The following is a 14,314-nucleotide window of genomic DNA, read 5'->3' on the forward strand; positions in this document are numbered from 1 at the left end:
TATCGGATATGGATAAGGCACGCAGATACGCGTATACGGCAAAATCCGTATCGTTGACTTTTTTTAGGATTGACCAGCCGGATACATTTTGGACACGGCGAGGACATGCCATGGATACGACGTGGATACGTTTTTCGGATACGTTTGGGCAAAATTGCAAATATTTAAAAGTTTTAGGGGTTAATTGAAAAAAATTAAAATTTCTAAGGACTAAAAGGAAAATAATTTAAAATAAATAGGGCTGGGCTTTTAAAGCCCTAAATACATTTGTCTGTCTCTTTCATTCTATTTCTGCTCAAGCGGCTCTCAATTCAATCGTGTCGTCCTTCTTCTCTCTTTATGCCGCCGCCTGCAACTGTCATTGCCGCCTGCAGCCAAGAGGATAGTAATCTTTTTTGCATCTCTCTTACCATAAATAAATTAACTTTAAATTTTTTTAAAAAAAATCTCTTGGCTATACGGTGAGTTTTCTATCTCTTGTTTTACTATTGAAAAATAATTTTCATGCATCACAAAAGAGTTTAATGTTATAACATTATTTGTAAGAACGAAGCTTAGAAGTGTTTGCTTCGTTCAGTTGGATTAACTAATCTAAGAACTGTTTAATTAAGTATTTAAGTTCTGTAAAGATTTCTAACAAACAAAATAAATTTAAAAAAGAATTATCCAAAGTTTTTGACTTTTGTGATGTAAATAAAAATTTAATCGAATTCTTATCGTTTAATCGTCTGAGAAGTAATAATTTTGAACTATTTGTCGTAAATTAAAGTTTGGTCAATTTGGATGATACAGTGTATTCCACGGACCATGGCTGACTTTATGTTTCTTGCTCGTCATAACTTCAAACAGCCTATTAGCAATGGAAATTTTTCAAAAGGAAAGTATAAAAGAGAATGTAAATGATTATTCTCCTTTGTGGAAATTTGTAACGAAGATCGAAAAGGGAGCTGGTGGAGGAAATGTTACTTGGTCGTGTAACATATGTACTAAAGTGTGCAAAGGATCGTACTCGAGGGTGAAAGTACACCTATTAAAACTCAAAGGATAAGGAATTGTTGGTTGTGTGGCTGTTTCAATAGATCAAATAAAACATATGCAACAACTTCTGGATGACGCAGAATCGAGAATGAAAAATGCTAAACCGAAAGAAATATAATTGCCTTCGTCATCTGCATCATCAAACAAAGCTTCGAAATCCTCATGCAGTGGTCCTTTCTGTTTGAAAAGTGACGATCCAACAAAGAAGAGGAAAGGAACACTTGGCCCTCTTGAAAAAGTTTTTAACTTGAATATGAGAGATGAGCTGCACTCTGAAATTGCGAGGTTGTTTTACACAGGGGGATTATCTTTCGATATTGCTAGAAATCCTCATTATATCCGTGCTTTCAGTATGGATACTCAACGAACGATTCCAAGTTATCTTCCACCCGGATACAATTTATTGAGAACTACACTTCTTCAAAGAGAAAAAGCTCATATTGAAAAGTTGTTGCAGCCAACAAAAGCTGCTTGGAAACAAAAAGGTGTTAGTATTTGTAGTGATGGGTGGTCAGATGTACAAAAAAGACCACTTATTAATATCATGGCAGTGTGTGAAAGTGGTCCTATGTTTCTAAAAGCAATAAATTGTGAAGGTGAGTACAAGGATAAAGGTTTCATCTCTAAGTTGCTCACTGATGCCATAAACGAAGTGGGACATCGGAATGTTGTCCAAGTGGTCACAGATAATGCTCACGTATGCAAAGCCGCTGGGTTACTTGTTGAGGAAAAGTACCCACGCATATTTTGGACACCTTGTGTTGTACACACTTTGAATCTTTATTTGAAGAATATTTGCGCACCGATTGACTCGTACAAAACAAAGAAGGCTTTGAAGAGTGCAGGTGGATAGCAGAAGTATCAGATAATGCTTCGATGATCAAGAATCTTATAATGAATCACAATATGAGATTATCGATGTTCAACGATAACTCGAACTTGAAGATGCTCTCACTTGCCGAGAATTGATTTGATTCCACGATCATTATGCTTAAAAGGATCAGGCAAATCAAGAAATGCCTTGAAAACATGGTGATTAGTGAAAGATGGGATCTGTACAAGGAGGATGATGTACTGAAGGCTAGAGCAGTGAAGTACAAGATATTGGATGATCAATTCTGGGAAAACATTGATTAGATACTTTCTTTCAAAAGTCCAATTTATGAGATGCTAAGGAGAGCAGACACTGATCAACCTTGTCTTCATTTAGTATATGAGTGGTGGGATGAAATGATAGAGAAGATTAGGGTTGCTATCTCGAAAAGGCCTCACAGTGGAGATTCAAAGTTTTATGAGATTGTTCATGATATTCTGGTGCAGCGAATGAATAAAAGCAATACACCTCTACATTGTTTGGCGCATTCTTTGAATCCGAGGTAAAACTCTAAAAAAATTAACTAGGTTTTAGCAAATTATACATATTAGTTCATATTTAATTATCAATATTTTTATATAGATATTACAGCAATGAGTGGCTCCAATAATCTCCCAATCATCTTCCTACTCATAGGGACATCGAAGTATCAAGGGAAAGGAAAAAGTGCATTGAACGATGCTATTCTTGTTCATCAGAACGAAGAAGTGTCAACGAGGAGTTTGCCTTTTTTTCAGCCACCATTGATGATTTTTCTGATAATGATGCAATTCGTGATCAAGGTTTGATATCTCCAACTAAGTGGTGGGTTATACATGATGGAACACCAACTCTTCAAAGTTTAGCTTTAAAGCTACTTGGGCAGCCTTCTTCTTCTTCTTGTTGTGATAGAAATTGGAGCACCTACAATTTCATACACTCATTGAAGAGAAACAAAATAACACCATAAAGACCGGAAAATTTGGTGTATATTCACTACAATCTTCGTCTTTTATCAAGGAGGAGTCCACATTATAATGAAGGAAAAAGTAAGATGTGGGATGTTGGAGCAGATGCATTCGATTCCATGGACATGGAGGGTGTTGTTATCCTTGAAATTGTCAATTTGTCTCTTGATGAACCTGAATTGGAGTCAGTCTTATTTACTGATGAAGGCAGCGTTGGTGATGAAACCGATATGGATGTTTGATTTCTTTTTACTTGCTTAAGATGGATTTTGTGTTTTATATTTTGTACTTAAAATATTATGATTAATGAAATATTACGTCAATATCTATAATTTTTACTTTTCAATACTAAATTTATATAAATATAAATATATATTATTTATATATATTTTAATGATTATCATATTCTAGCCGTATCGTATCTTATATTTCAAAATTTGACGTGTCGTCGTATCCTTATCGCATTCAATACGATATCCGTACCCATATCCATGTAACATAGATTCTGAGGTACTTGAAAGGTACTGCTAGTTTATCTTTATGCTTCAGAAGATCAAATTTGGGCTTACAAGGTTTTGTCGATGCCGACATGGAAGGTGACGATGCCGACATAGAAGGTGACATGGATGGCAGAAAAAGCACGATTGTGTATGTGTTCACATTAGGTGGTACGACAGTAAGCTGGGTATCTAAATTGCAAAAGATAATTGCGCTTTCGACTACTGAAGTCGAGTACGTTTCAGTTACAGAGGCTAGCAAGGAAATGATATGGTTAAGATTCTTTTTGGAAGAATTGGGTTAGAAGCTTGAAGGTAACACATTACACCGTGACAGTCAGAGTACTATTCATTTAGCAAAAATTCATGTTTATCATACTAGGACAAAGCATATATAGGTTCGATACCATTACACAGTTTTGGAAGATAAAATCTTGATGATTGAGAGTATTCCTGGAAGTAAAAATCCAACTGATATGCTCACCAAGACAGTAAGTAAGTAACCATTGAAAACTGAAGTTTTGTTCAACTTCAATGAGACTACAAGTATAAGAAAGCAGACATGAGCTGCTGCATTGGTGGTGTGAAGGCATAATTGAAATCAAGTCTTCAAGTGGGAGAAATGTAAGGTGAAGTGGGCCAATTTGTAGTGCCCCAAATTCAGTACACGTATAACTCATGCATTATTTAAATTGTTAAATATTTTATTTAAGTTTAAAGTGATGTTAGTGATGCATGATTTATTTAAATCGCATTATTTTAATGTTTATGTGATGCACGTTAAAATGTTTTTTCAAGTTTCATATTTCAAGCGATTACTCGAGGCGGGGTCGAGGAGATGAGACCGGAGACGATTTTTGGTAATTTTAAAACGTGTCATTTTATTTTAAGTTGGGTATGGGACATTTTAAAAGGTTTAATTAAAGTTTAAGCATTTTAAAGTCTAATTTATTTAATTAATGATTTTATGAATTTTAAACTTTTAAAGATTTAAAACTTGTGCATTTTATTTAAAGTAAAGAATTTTATTAGAGGTTAGTGGAGAGTAATATTTTAATTACCTCGTTAATTATTGATTAAGCAAATTTTACTCTCCTTAATTATCTATCTAATCACACATTTTACACACTTTTACACACACTGAAACCGTTCAACACACACACACCCCTATTCCAATTCAGTTTTATTATTTTGAAAGAGAGAAAACCTAGGGCTCTTCCTCATACAGCAGCCGCCCCTTCCCTCTGTAATTTCTAGCGAGTTTTCGTCATTTTTGTGCAATAAAAATCGAGCCACCATCGTCCCGGATCAAGCCTCGCTCCGTTCCCGCTTCGGTATCGTCGTTACGGTATTTCAAATCATCAAAAGCCACGTATATTCTGTTATTGCTGCATTGATCTCGTTATATTATGCGTTGTGTTGTTATTTATACGTAAAAATACATGTGTGATGCGTAGAAGTTTGAGCAATTATGATTAGAACACTTTTGAAACCATTTTAGATCTAAAATTTTCGATTTTGCTGTCTTTTTAAATACTGCGATTTTTCGGTCGCGTTTTTTAGAAAACTTTCAACACAAAAATTGTAGAACTTTTTGATACCTTCGATTTGACAGTAAACTCGAAATATTTGGATAAAAATTGAGTGAGTTATGGTGTTTTTCATGGAACTGCTCAAACTGCGTTTTCAGAAAAATATGTTTATTCACGTGTTCTTGGGATTTTACTGTTGCAGGCTTCGTTGGGGATCGATGGTGATTGTTGCTGCTGTATAGGTATGATTAGTATGACGTTGGGTTGGTATTTGGTATGCCGGTGAGTGTCGATAGGCACTTGAACTCGTTAGGAGTCGTAGGAAACAATTTGGTGTCAAATTCCATGTTTTGAGTTGTATTGTGTCGTAGGGTGGATATTGTGGCTTTGGGGTGTTTGTACGAGGTTAGTTCAATGTTAGGGTATACTAGGATGGGTCTCGGGGTGTTGGTTCATGGTCCGTACAATCGAGTCTAGAATGATAAGCATCGCGTGTATTGAAATTTCGTGAGTTTGCACTTCCCGTAGGTACACGAACCCCCTCACGGACTAGGGCACGGGGTGCGTGTCTTTGTTTCCTTCGCGGTGCCAAATTCCAGAGACTAGACGGACCCGTACCCGTAGACGGACCCTAGCACGGGATCCGTGTCCTCACTTCTTTTCAGTATCTTTTTACCTAGCCTAGACGGACCTTTAGACGGACCCTGACACGGGGTCCGTGCCCTTCCTTTTCTTCGAGTATACAGACACAGTATCTACACGGACCCAGACTCGGAGGGGTGCACGGGGTCCGTGTACTCCAGTCTTTTGGGAATTTTCTTAGGGGTCGGTTGGGATTTCAGGTCATGGTTTAGTGCAATGTTTAACAAAGTCGAGTCACGGGAATTTAGAACGTCCTAAGGAAAAGATTGAGCTGAAACGTAAGTACGAATACCTACGTCTAAGTTATGCAAGTTAAGCTTTTAAATTCATGTTAGTATGTGCAGCGGCGGCCCCAAATGAAATCCAACGAATCCCTCAACGCCAAGTAAGTATGTTGACGTGCAAGAAAATATTTTTAAGTTTTTGAGGTATGCTAAATGTCTTGTGACCAATTTATGTATGGGGTTGGAAAGCGTTAAATCATGAACGGGGATCAACCCACCCTGTTAAAGCATGAACGGGTTTAAATCAGAATTGGAAAGCGTTAAAGCATGAATAGGGACCAATCCACCCGTTAAAGCATGAACGGGGATCTCATGTATGTGGCAGTGGGTTCGTCCCTGTCAGCCCAGTACTGTGGTTTAGTCTGATCAGGCGATTTATGTTATTGGTCACTTGCTTTGAAACATGCCTCTATGCAAAATAATGAAGTTCATGTATGTTTATGTATGTTTAAGTATGCAAGTATGTTTATGAAAGTTTTCACGTTATGGCACGTCTAAGTTATGTACGTATGATCATGTTTAGTGTAAGTTCAAGTTTCAAGTATGTACGTTCTATTTTAAAGTTGCATGTGGTTTTATTACGTATTATTCGTTACTCCAAGTTTATACGCGATGAGCCTTTAGACTCACTAGATTTGATCGATGCAGGTGAGGATGTTTATGAGGAGGCTGGAGGTGGGGACCAAGGAGCAGGCTTGGACTGAGCGGGAGGCTAGACCCGAGGACCGCCATGTTTTAAGTTTTATGAAAACATTCAATACTTTTGTCAAACTTTAAATTTCAAATTTTTTGTTGCAACAACTTGTGAGACGTACAGTTTATCTTTTTTATCGAATTTTGAATGTTCACGTTTCAATTAAGAAAATTTTAAATTTTTCCGCAAATTTTGAATAGTAAAAGTACGGTACGTTACACAATTGGTTTGAAAACTTTATCAAAATGTGACACAATTTTCAATTATTTTTCCGCAAAAGCATGTATGCATTTAATTGTTTATGAGAACTTGCATCTATAAATATAACTTGAATCTATAAAGAGATGCGTCCTTTATACAATTTAAATCATCACAAAACGAAGCAATTTCAAAACTTCTTAAATAAGAGAAAGCCAAGTGTTGTGAGGTTTACTTGTGAGAGTCAGAGAAAATATTTTCTCGGTTATATTCGGAGGTCGGGATTGTGAGATATTAAGTGTTTTGTACAGATTTATAATTTTCTTCTGATAATAAAGATTTGCAGTAGCTCCGTGGACGTGACCTATATTTGGTGAACCACGTAAATCTTTGTGTTCTTTGTTGATTATTTTATTCCGCAATTTTGATACTATATTATCATTATGATTGCCATTGTTTCGGCGTAATCCACAACACAAACCACCACCATTGAAAAATCAAACTTTCAGAAGATGGACGCTTGGGCAAGACTGCACAAGTTTCTTGAAACACTCAAACTAGAGAATGCAGAAACAATTATTATAAGAAGATGATAATAGCCAGAGAAGGGTAAAATATAATCCTTAAGAATTTAAAATGCTAAAAACAAGTAATAAGTAGTTGATGCAGGTATAGATCAGTGAAGGATTTTATACCTTTTATAAGTTTCTCTTTCATCAAAGTGTTCTGTGCTTTCCTTGTAACCTTTCTGGCATTCTCTCGGTCCTCCAGATTAACATTCACTACTTTTTCTTAGCTGAGAGGTGGTGGGTTTTTCCATTTCCAGCAACTCTTTTCTTCCTGGAATCAAAATAATAAGTGATAAATAAAGATATAGAATTGAATGAGAGATATAGAAAGGAGACCGTACAATTGTTTTAGGTCCAAAAATGAAAGTTTTATGAAAAACTGACTGAATGACTTGTTCAATGCTTTATACAAATAAATTTCAGATTCATTTGTATCAGCAGCCATTCAGTGTCAATTTTATTCATACAAACCCAAGAAACAAATAGCAGAGAGATACTTGTCATTTGTCAAGATGCTTTGCTCAGATGGTAGATGTACTGCTGGATAGGAAATTTGTGAAGATCAGTATTGCATAGAAGAAGCAAAGCAAGATAGTAGTTCCATTCACATCATAATCCCACGAGGGGACTTTCCACACTTTCAACAACATCGATTGCATGTTTAAGCTCGGAAATGTTTGGCAACTGTCTTGGTCGATCCCCATGCTCATCACTAAACATGACAATGAAAACATTTAAGCAAATCCTCTTAAATAAAACCAAAATAATAACCAAGTTCAAACCTTGTCCATGGCACTGGCTCATTGTCACATCTGACAAATAGTATCTGCAAACCTTGTGTCCCTAATGCAGAAGGAAAGTAAAGAATTAACAACCATAGCAAAAGAAATCTTGATAAAGTGAAGCTACTTTAGCACAAAGATATGCCTGTTTTCCAACTTTTCTCCAACATTTCTCGAGACTGTATCCCATCATAGCGGTACCCCTTCTCTGGGGCATAGGGAGAACGCTTATCCTTCTCAGATCTGTTCGATGAAAATGAAGGAAACCAACTGCCCTCTGAGTTCACAAAATAATCTTATTAATTGATTTCTTGCAGCACTACCAGTGAGCTGACTGTTAGCTTGCGGTTCGTTTGGGATATTTAGGATGTTGAAGTGGTATAAGTTAGCGATACCCCAGGTCCACAATGGAAGCTCAACGTTTACGAACAGGCATCATTGTGTTATCAGAGCTCATATTTTAAACTGATATGAGTATTGAAGAAACAAGTGAAAAAGGCCTTTATGTTTCCAACTGTAGATCAGCAATGAATTCTACAAATATGTTCAAAAATTAAAATCTTATAGTCATGTGTACCCTGAATGTTTGAGTTGATAGATGTTGTATTTCCAAGCTTGACATGGAATACTTTAGATGAGTGTGTTTAGAATGATGTTTCCTAATGAAATTTAATGTGAATGTTCCAAACTGTTTTTCCAATTTTTAGAGAAGCACGAGAACAAATCATTCCAAAAAAATAACTCCCATATATCGTCCTTTTATAGTTATATATATATAGATCTTAGAGATCAACAACATAGCTGTCGAGAATAATATCAGGTCAATATTTTGAACAATCAGGGAAAGAGATCGGAATTTATGCTATTGCCTGGAGATTTAGTAACAGGATGAACAAGCTCAACTAACAACGGAGTGAGTAGGGATGGCAAATTTTCCCACAGGTTTGGGGCCCCGCGGGGAAAGCCCGAAACGGGGATGGGGATCCCTGATTTTTTCGGGTTTGGATTCGGATTCGGGGATTTTAAAAAATCTCCGATGTAATTCGGTGCGGATATGGGATTACTATTCTCATCCCCGAAATCGCCGAACTCGTCCCGAAAATAATATCAATAATAAAATAATAGTATTATTAATATTAATAATATAATAATATTATTATTTTTTTAAATATTAATATTCTTATTATTATTAATATTGATATTGATATTAATATTAATATTATCTCTAATAATAATAGATAATAATAAGTTTTGGTTTGAAAAAATCTCCAAATTCGCCACCGTCTTGCCATATTAATATTTTTGAAACGGGGATGTGGGCGGGGATGAGAAGTTGATCCCCGAAGTTTCGGGTTCGGGGATTCCACGAACCCGAAAAAGCGGGGATTGGGGCGGGTATGGGGGTAGGGATGGAATTTGGGGATGGGGATGGGGTTGGCAAACCCGCCCCCGCCCCGGCCCATTGCCAGCTCTAGGAGTGAGAAAAAAAGGTAGTAAATAGTAATTCTGTTATTGCCCGAACTGGATAACCTTTGTCGCAGCTAACTCTAGAGCCTGGTTCCCTTCTTTAAATTCCTGATCAAATGATTGTTCCTTATTGGTACATTTAGTTCCACTAAGATCTCGACCACCACTGCACAGTCATAACATAATAACGACAACAATTAATACTTGTATCATACAAAGAACATTACATGCATTGGGATCACCAAGATTACCAGTAAACAACATAAATTACTAAAAGGCTAGGAACGGAAAATAAGTAAGGAAAGATTGGATTTGAAATCATTACAAGGATCTTTTGTGAAAATCATAAATTAAGACAATCAACTAAGTAGGCTGGAAACAAAAAGATCATAGAAAATAAAGAGAAGATTAATAATAATTTGGAAAATAATGGAATAACAAGTATAGTACTTTGGTAAGCAGATTTCTTGTTTGCTGCAACAAAAGAAAAAATAATTCAGTCACATTCCATATCTCAAGAGTACAATACTACAAGCTATGTTGCTACGGCATGGATATCAACATTAAGTTTCTATTTAAAATCCTTGACATTTTAGGTGAATGTAACTGGCAAATAAAGATCCAAGAAAAGTCGAAAATTAAAAAAATCATCACACAATTGGAAGAAGACAAACCTGCCAGTGTAGATAAACCATTTGCCACAGTCTTCATCATCCTCATAACCACCGGAAATTACTACCAAGTGTGCACCATAATGTGCCCTTCCCCCAATGCCAGCAACAGGAGGGTAATGCACTCCCCACTGCTTGCAGTCCATACGCAAATCCCAGGTCTCTCCAACCAAAACCCCCTGGTTCCTCGCTGGATCATTTTCTGCTGGGATAGGTCCAAAGTGGTCTTTAAGGACAGTGACAAAAATCCTTCCACTCGAAGCATTGACCATCCCAGCTCTTTTTGCCCTTTCAGTAGTAGATGCCCTGTCAGGACAGTCTTGGTTATGGAGAAAACGATAAACAATTTGAGGCCTTCCAGAGGTTATAGATCTCGCCAGCTTCACCATTCGGACGGCAGCTATTAGTGTGGAGTTGATGCGAGGCTGAATGGCCATTTTACAAGGAATGCTGCTACGACACTTTAAACATGTGATTTCCTCTCTTAGTCCAGGTTTCAAAGCATTTCAAGCAAAAATTGTGTCCACATGGCGTCTGAAAATTTGAAATAAGAAATTATATGAGTGCAAGCATGTATGCTGTATCTTCGTTTTTTTCTGCAGGCATGGTCCTTCATGGGGATTTAACGTTAGACAATAAAAGATTGATTTTAAATGAATTCAACAACTTCAAAATACATACACGTGAGAAATGATTTATTTTAGTCGCACGCTTGCATTAAGTGCTAAAATTCAAACAATTAACTTTAGGTATGAAAATGGTAATAATTTTGGAAAGCACTTGACTGTAATTTATAACTTGTTTGTAAGTGAGTTCATTGAAACACGCAGGTGCATGCAGATGTTTGTTGAGAGCAGGGGCGGAGACACAGTGCTTTTCACCCGGTCTAAACCAAAAAAAAATTTAAAAATTTATATGTAAATTTTTGTATAATTTTGGATAAATTTGATATTAGCCCGAATAGATCAATTTATAATATTAAAGGATTTTAGAGTTTAAAATTCTAGCCCGAGTAGAATCGGATTCTTGGCTCCGCCACTGATTGATGGAGAGAATGGTTTTGAAATATATAGTTTGCTAAATAAGGGTTCATCTTCTTTCGAACAAAGTCAACAAAGCATAGTTGTCAAAAACGCACTGCATGCGCTTAAGCACACTCCAGCGCACGCCGCACGGCTTCCATGAAGCATGAGTTTCTGCGTACTCATGCTTCGCATCGAAGCACACTTGAGAGAAAAAGAGTTGAGGGAGTCCTAACATGATGTCGCCTCGGCCTCACCTCGTGTCGCCTCTGCCCTTTGCCCTTGCATTTTACTATTTGATATTTGGAAGAGAAAGAAGAAGATGGTTTCAATATTTGATATTTTATGGATCACATTTTTAAATAAAAAATTGATTTTATTTACTTCTTTGAGAATATTTCATTAATCTCTTACTTCCATAAAATGTACACTTTACACTTAAAGCCGCAAGACACTTGAGCTCTTTAATGCGCTTTGCCCTTTTAATTACTTTGCAGCCAAATGACCATCGTAATTCACTTATTCATTAATCAGGACAAGTTATTGAATGAACAGCATGATACAAACTCTCTGTCTATAAAATAAATATAATCAAAGCTTTCTATCAAATGTGCTATTGAGTATTGACATACCCATCAGACACTTAGCATACACAAAGGCATGTAATCTTAGAACACAATAAAGCATAACACTTAACTTCCTACAATTTAGTACCAAGTACGGTACCAGACCCTTGATGGTGATATAATTATAGCAGGAAAAAACTCGGGAGAGCAGGAAATTACTTTAGAGCCTCAACTCATCTACTCGAGACTGATTAAGGAAAAGTAATTACATGTTTGGTTACTGAGAATCTACCATATAAAAATCCTTGTTTAATTTTGAAGAATGAATAAATTGAAGGACAATAAAGTATGATTAGCTATGCATGAAATAGATGGCCTTATAAATCTAACGCCACAAATATCCAAAACAATAATAATTGATCTTAGAGTGAAGATCCATCATCATGTTAATGGTTTACGTTACCACTTACTCTATTTTTATTTTTCTCCATAATAGCAACACCTCTCATTTTGATTGTATCAGTTATTTGTACTTGGAGTAGAACCATAAGTAAATACATGATATCTAATTCCATTTATGTTAGAGAGCAGATTATTGTGAAAAATATTTTCTGCTGCTTGGCCCCTTTACGCAAACCTTCGAAACATGGAACTAACATGGATGTTACGGTCGCACATCATCACGATGATAATAACAACGTTCATGGTATGGAACTTTTAATCCTTCAGGAAGATGAGTTATCATGTCAATGATGTACACTACAACTTCCTCTAATTTTTATATATTGGAAGTATCTTATCAATCAATTGTATCAGTTATTAGTAGTAGGAGTAGGATCAAAACTAAATACATACACGTTGTCCAGTATTCCAGTTCTATTTTTGTTAAGGAACGGCACCTCCTCTACCATAGTATAAGCTTGGAGCAGCTCCGAAAAGTGAGGCATGTAGTCGCTTTCAACGTCAACAACACCACGAAAAAAATAAACTATGGTTGCCCACTGATCTGATCATAGGTGAAATCCCTTCGCCTCGCGCCTTTGTTTGGGCTTAGTTACGGCCATTCTCGTTTGAACAAAACTCTCTCCTGGTAATTCGGTGTCAAATTCGTTACAGCCGCTGAATCCTATATTTATTTGATAAATAAAGTTTTACACTCCGGAGAACCGAAATAGCAATCCCAGGCATAGAAGTGCGATTTTTATTTCTTTAGTTATTTGTTTTGGCTCCTGCTTTCACTAAGCAAGTAATAATATATCATTCTTTCTTCGGTGAGCGAGTTGTATTTCTTAAAGTCTTTTACTAACCTAACTCCCATTCCTTCTCTCTTTGGAAGTCTTGGAAGCCAGTCTCTCTCTTTTGATATGGTCGAAAAGTCTTCCCTTCAGTCGGAAAGTAGAGCGAATCATGTCACTTGGTTTGACACTTGCACAAATACTTTACCTGCCATTATTTTTCTAAGATAAAAATAAAAAACAAATCACTGAACAAATAAAAGCAGGAGATTGAATGCCGCATATGAGTAGGTATATGATTGATTGTAAGATGAATATATATATGATTGTTTGTAAGATGAATATGCAGATAATGAAGTACGAATAAACGTTCAAATTATAATTATAAGGGGAAAAAAGTGATAAACAATCTTAATGAAAGATGGTTATACCGTGACAGGCCTTTTCGGAAGCTGCATACAAAAGGAACATTTAAAGCTCTAACCCACGACTCCCAATACATCATTTACTTTCTCCTCCTTTTCCAGGCCCAGCCATTCCGTCTCCGGTGCAGTCGGGGCAATCGAAATGCAAGGCCGAAGCCATGGACTCCGATAGCACAGATAAGCATTCCACGTGCCAGGGGGTGGCACACGTGCGGCAGATAAGCGTCGCCTGCTCTGACGGCTGTGTTTTGCACAGCATGCAGTTGCCGTCTGCGTCAAGAAGGGAGATGAGGGGTGGTTTGCGCCATTTATGATATGATCACTCCTCCGCCGCGATGGTAAGACGTAGGGTTCGAGGGAGTTGTGCTGCGGAAACACCAAGTGGTGAGCAATGGAAACGAAACGAAGGAGATTCAATTTTGAAATGGAATCTGAGCCAGTTGAACTTTAGTCTTCCAATTTTATTTTTTTTAAGAAAAATATTATGAGAGACTTCACACACATTTAAAAAATAAATAGTTAAAGTATTTTACATTTTACAAAAATTAATTAATATAAATATACTACCAAAAAAAATTAAAAAAATAATAAATATTAAAAAACAATCTTAGTTTATAAAAATAAAAATTTAATGACTATATTTATAAAGAAATTGTCTAAAAATTGGAGCAACAAGGTTTAAATTAATTACTCCCAAAGTTTTCATTACTTTGTCCATAACAAATTTCACAACATTCATTTTTCGAAATATGACAGAAAATTATTTTATTTGTTGTAATCCAATTAATAACATAAAAAATAGATTAACATAATATAAATATAATCATAATTTTAACTTATTTATCATATTTAAATGTTTTCGACGCGTGCT

The 14,314-nt window shown here is 36.2% G+C and overlaps 1 long non-coding RNA gene and 1 pseudogene across 3 annotated transcripts; both read right to left on the minus strand.

Annotated features, from left to right (window-relative positions):
- Positions 1–7,771: 7,771 nt before the first annotated feature.
- LOC142540970 (uncharacterized) lies at positions 7,772–8,957 on the minus strand. Of its 3 annotated transcripts, none has more exons than XR_012819193.1 (3): positions 8,381–8,957; positions 8,058–8,300; positions 7,772–7,987 (listed from the first exon to the last, which is right to left on the minus strand). It is a non-coding gene; the product is annotated as an uncharacterized LOC142540970 (long non-coding RNA). The 3 variants fall into 3 exon arrangements; XR_012819194.1 differs by having other exon boundaries at positions 7,772–7,812; positions 7,884–7,987; positions 8,058–8,946; XR_012819192.1 differs by having other exon boundaries at positions 8,058–8,957.
- Positions 8,958–9,528: 571 nt separating this feature from the next.
- Positions 9,529–13,856, minus strand: LOC142538561 (E3 ubiquitin-protein ligase ORTHRUS 2-like; annotated as a pseudogene).
- Positions 13,857–14,314: the final 458 nt, after the last annotated feature.

Source organism: Primulina tabacum, chromosome 3 (genome assembly GCF_025594145.1).
Source record: "Primulina tabacum isolate GXHZ01 chromosome 3, ASM2559414v2, whole genome shotgun sequence".
Taxonomy (NCBI): domain Eukaryota; kingdom Viridiplantae; phylum Streptophyta; class Magnoliopsida; order Lamiales; family Gesneriaceae; genus Primulina; species Primulina tabacum.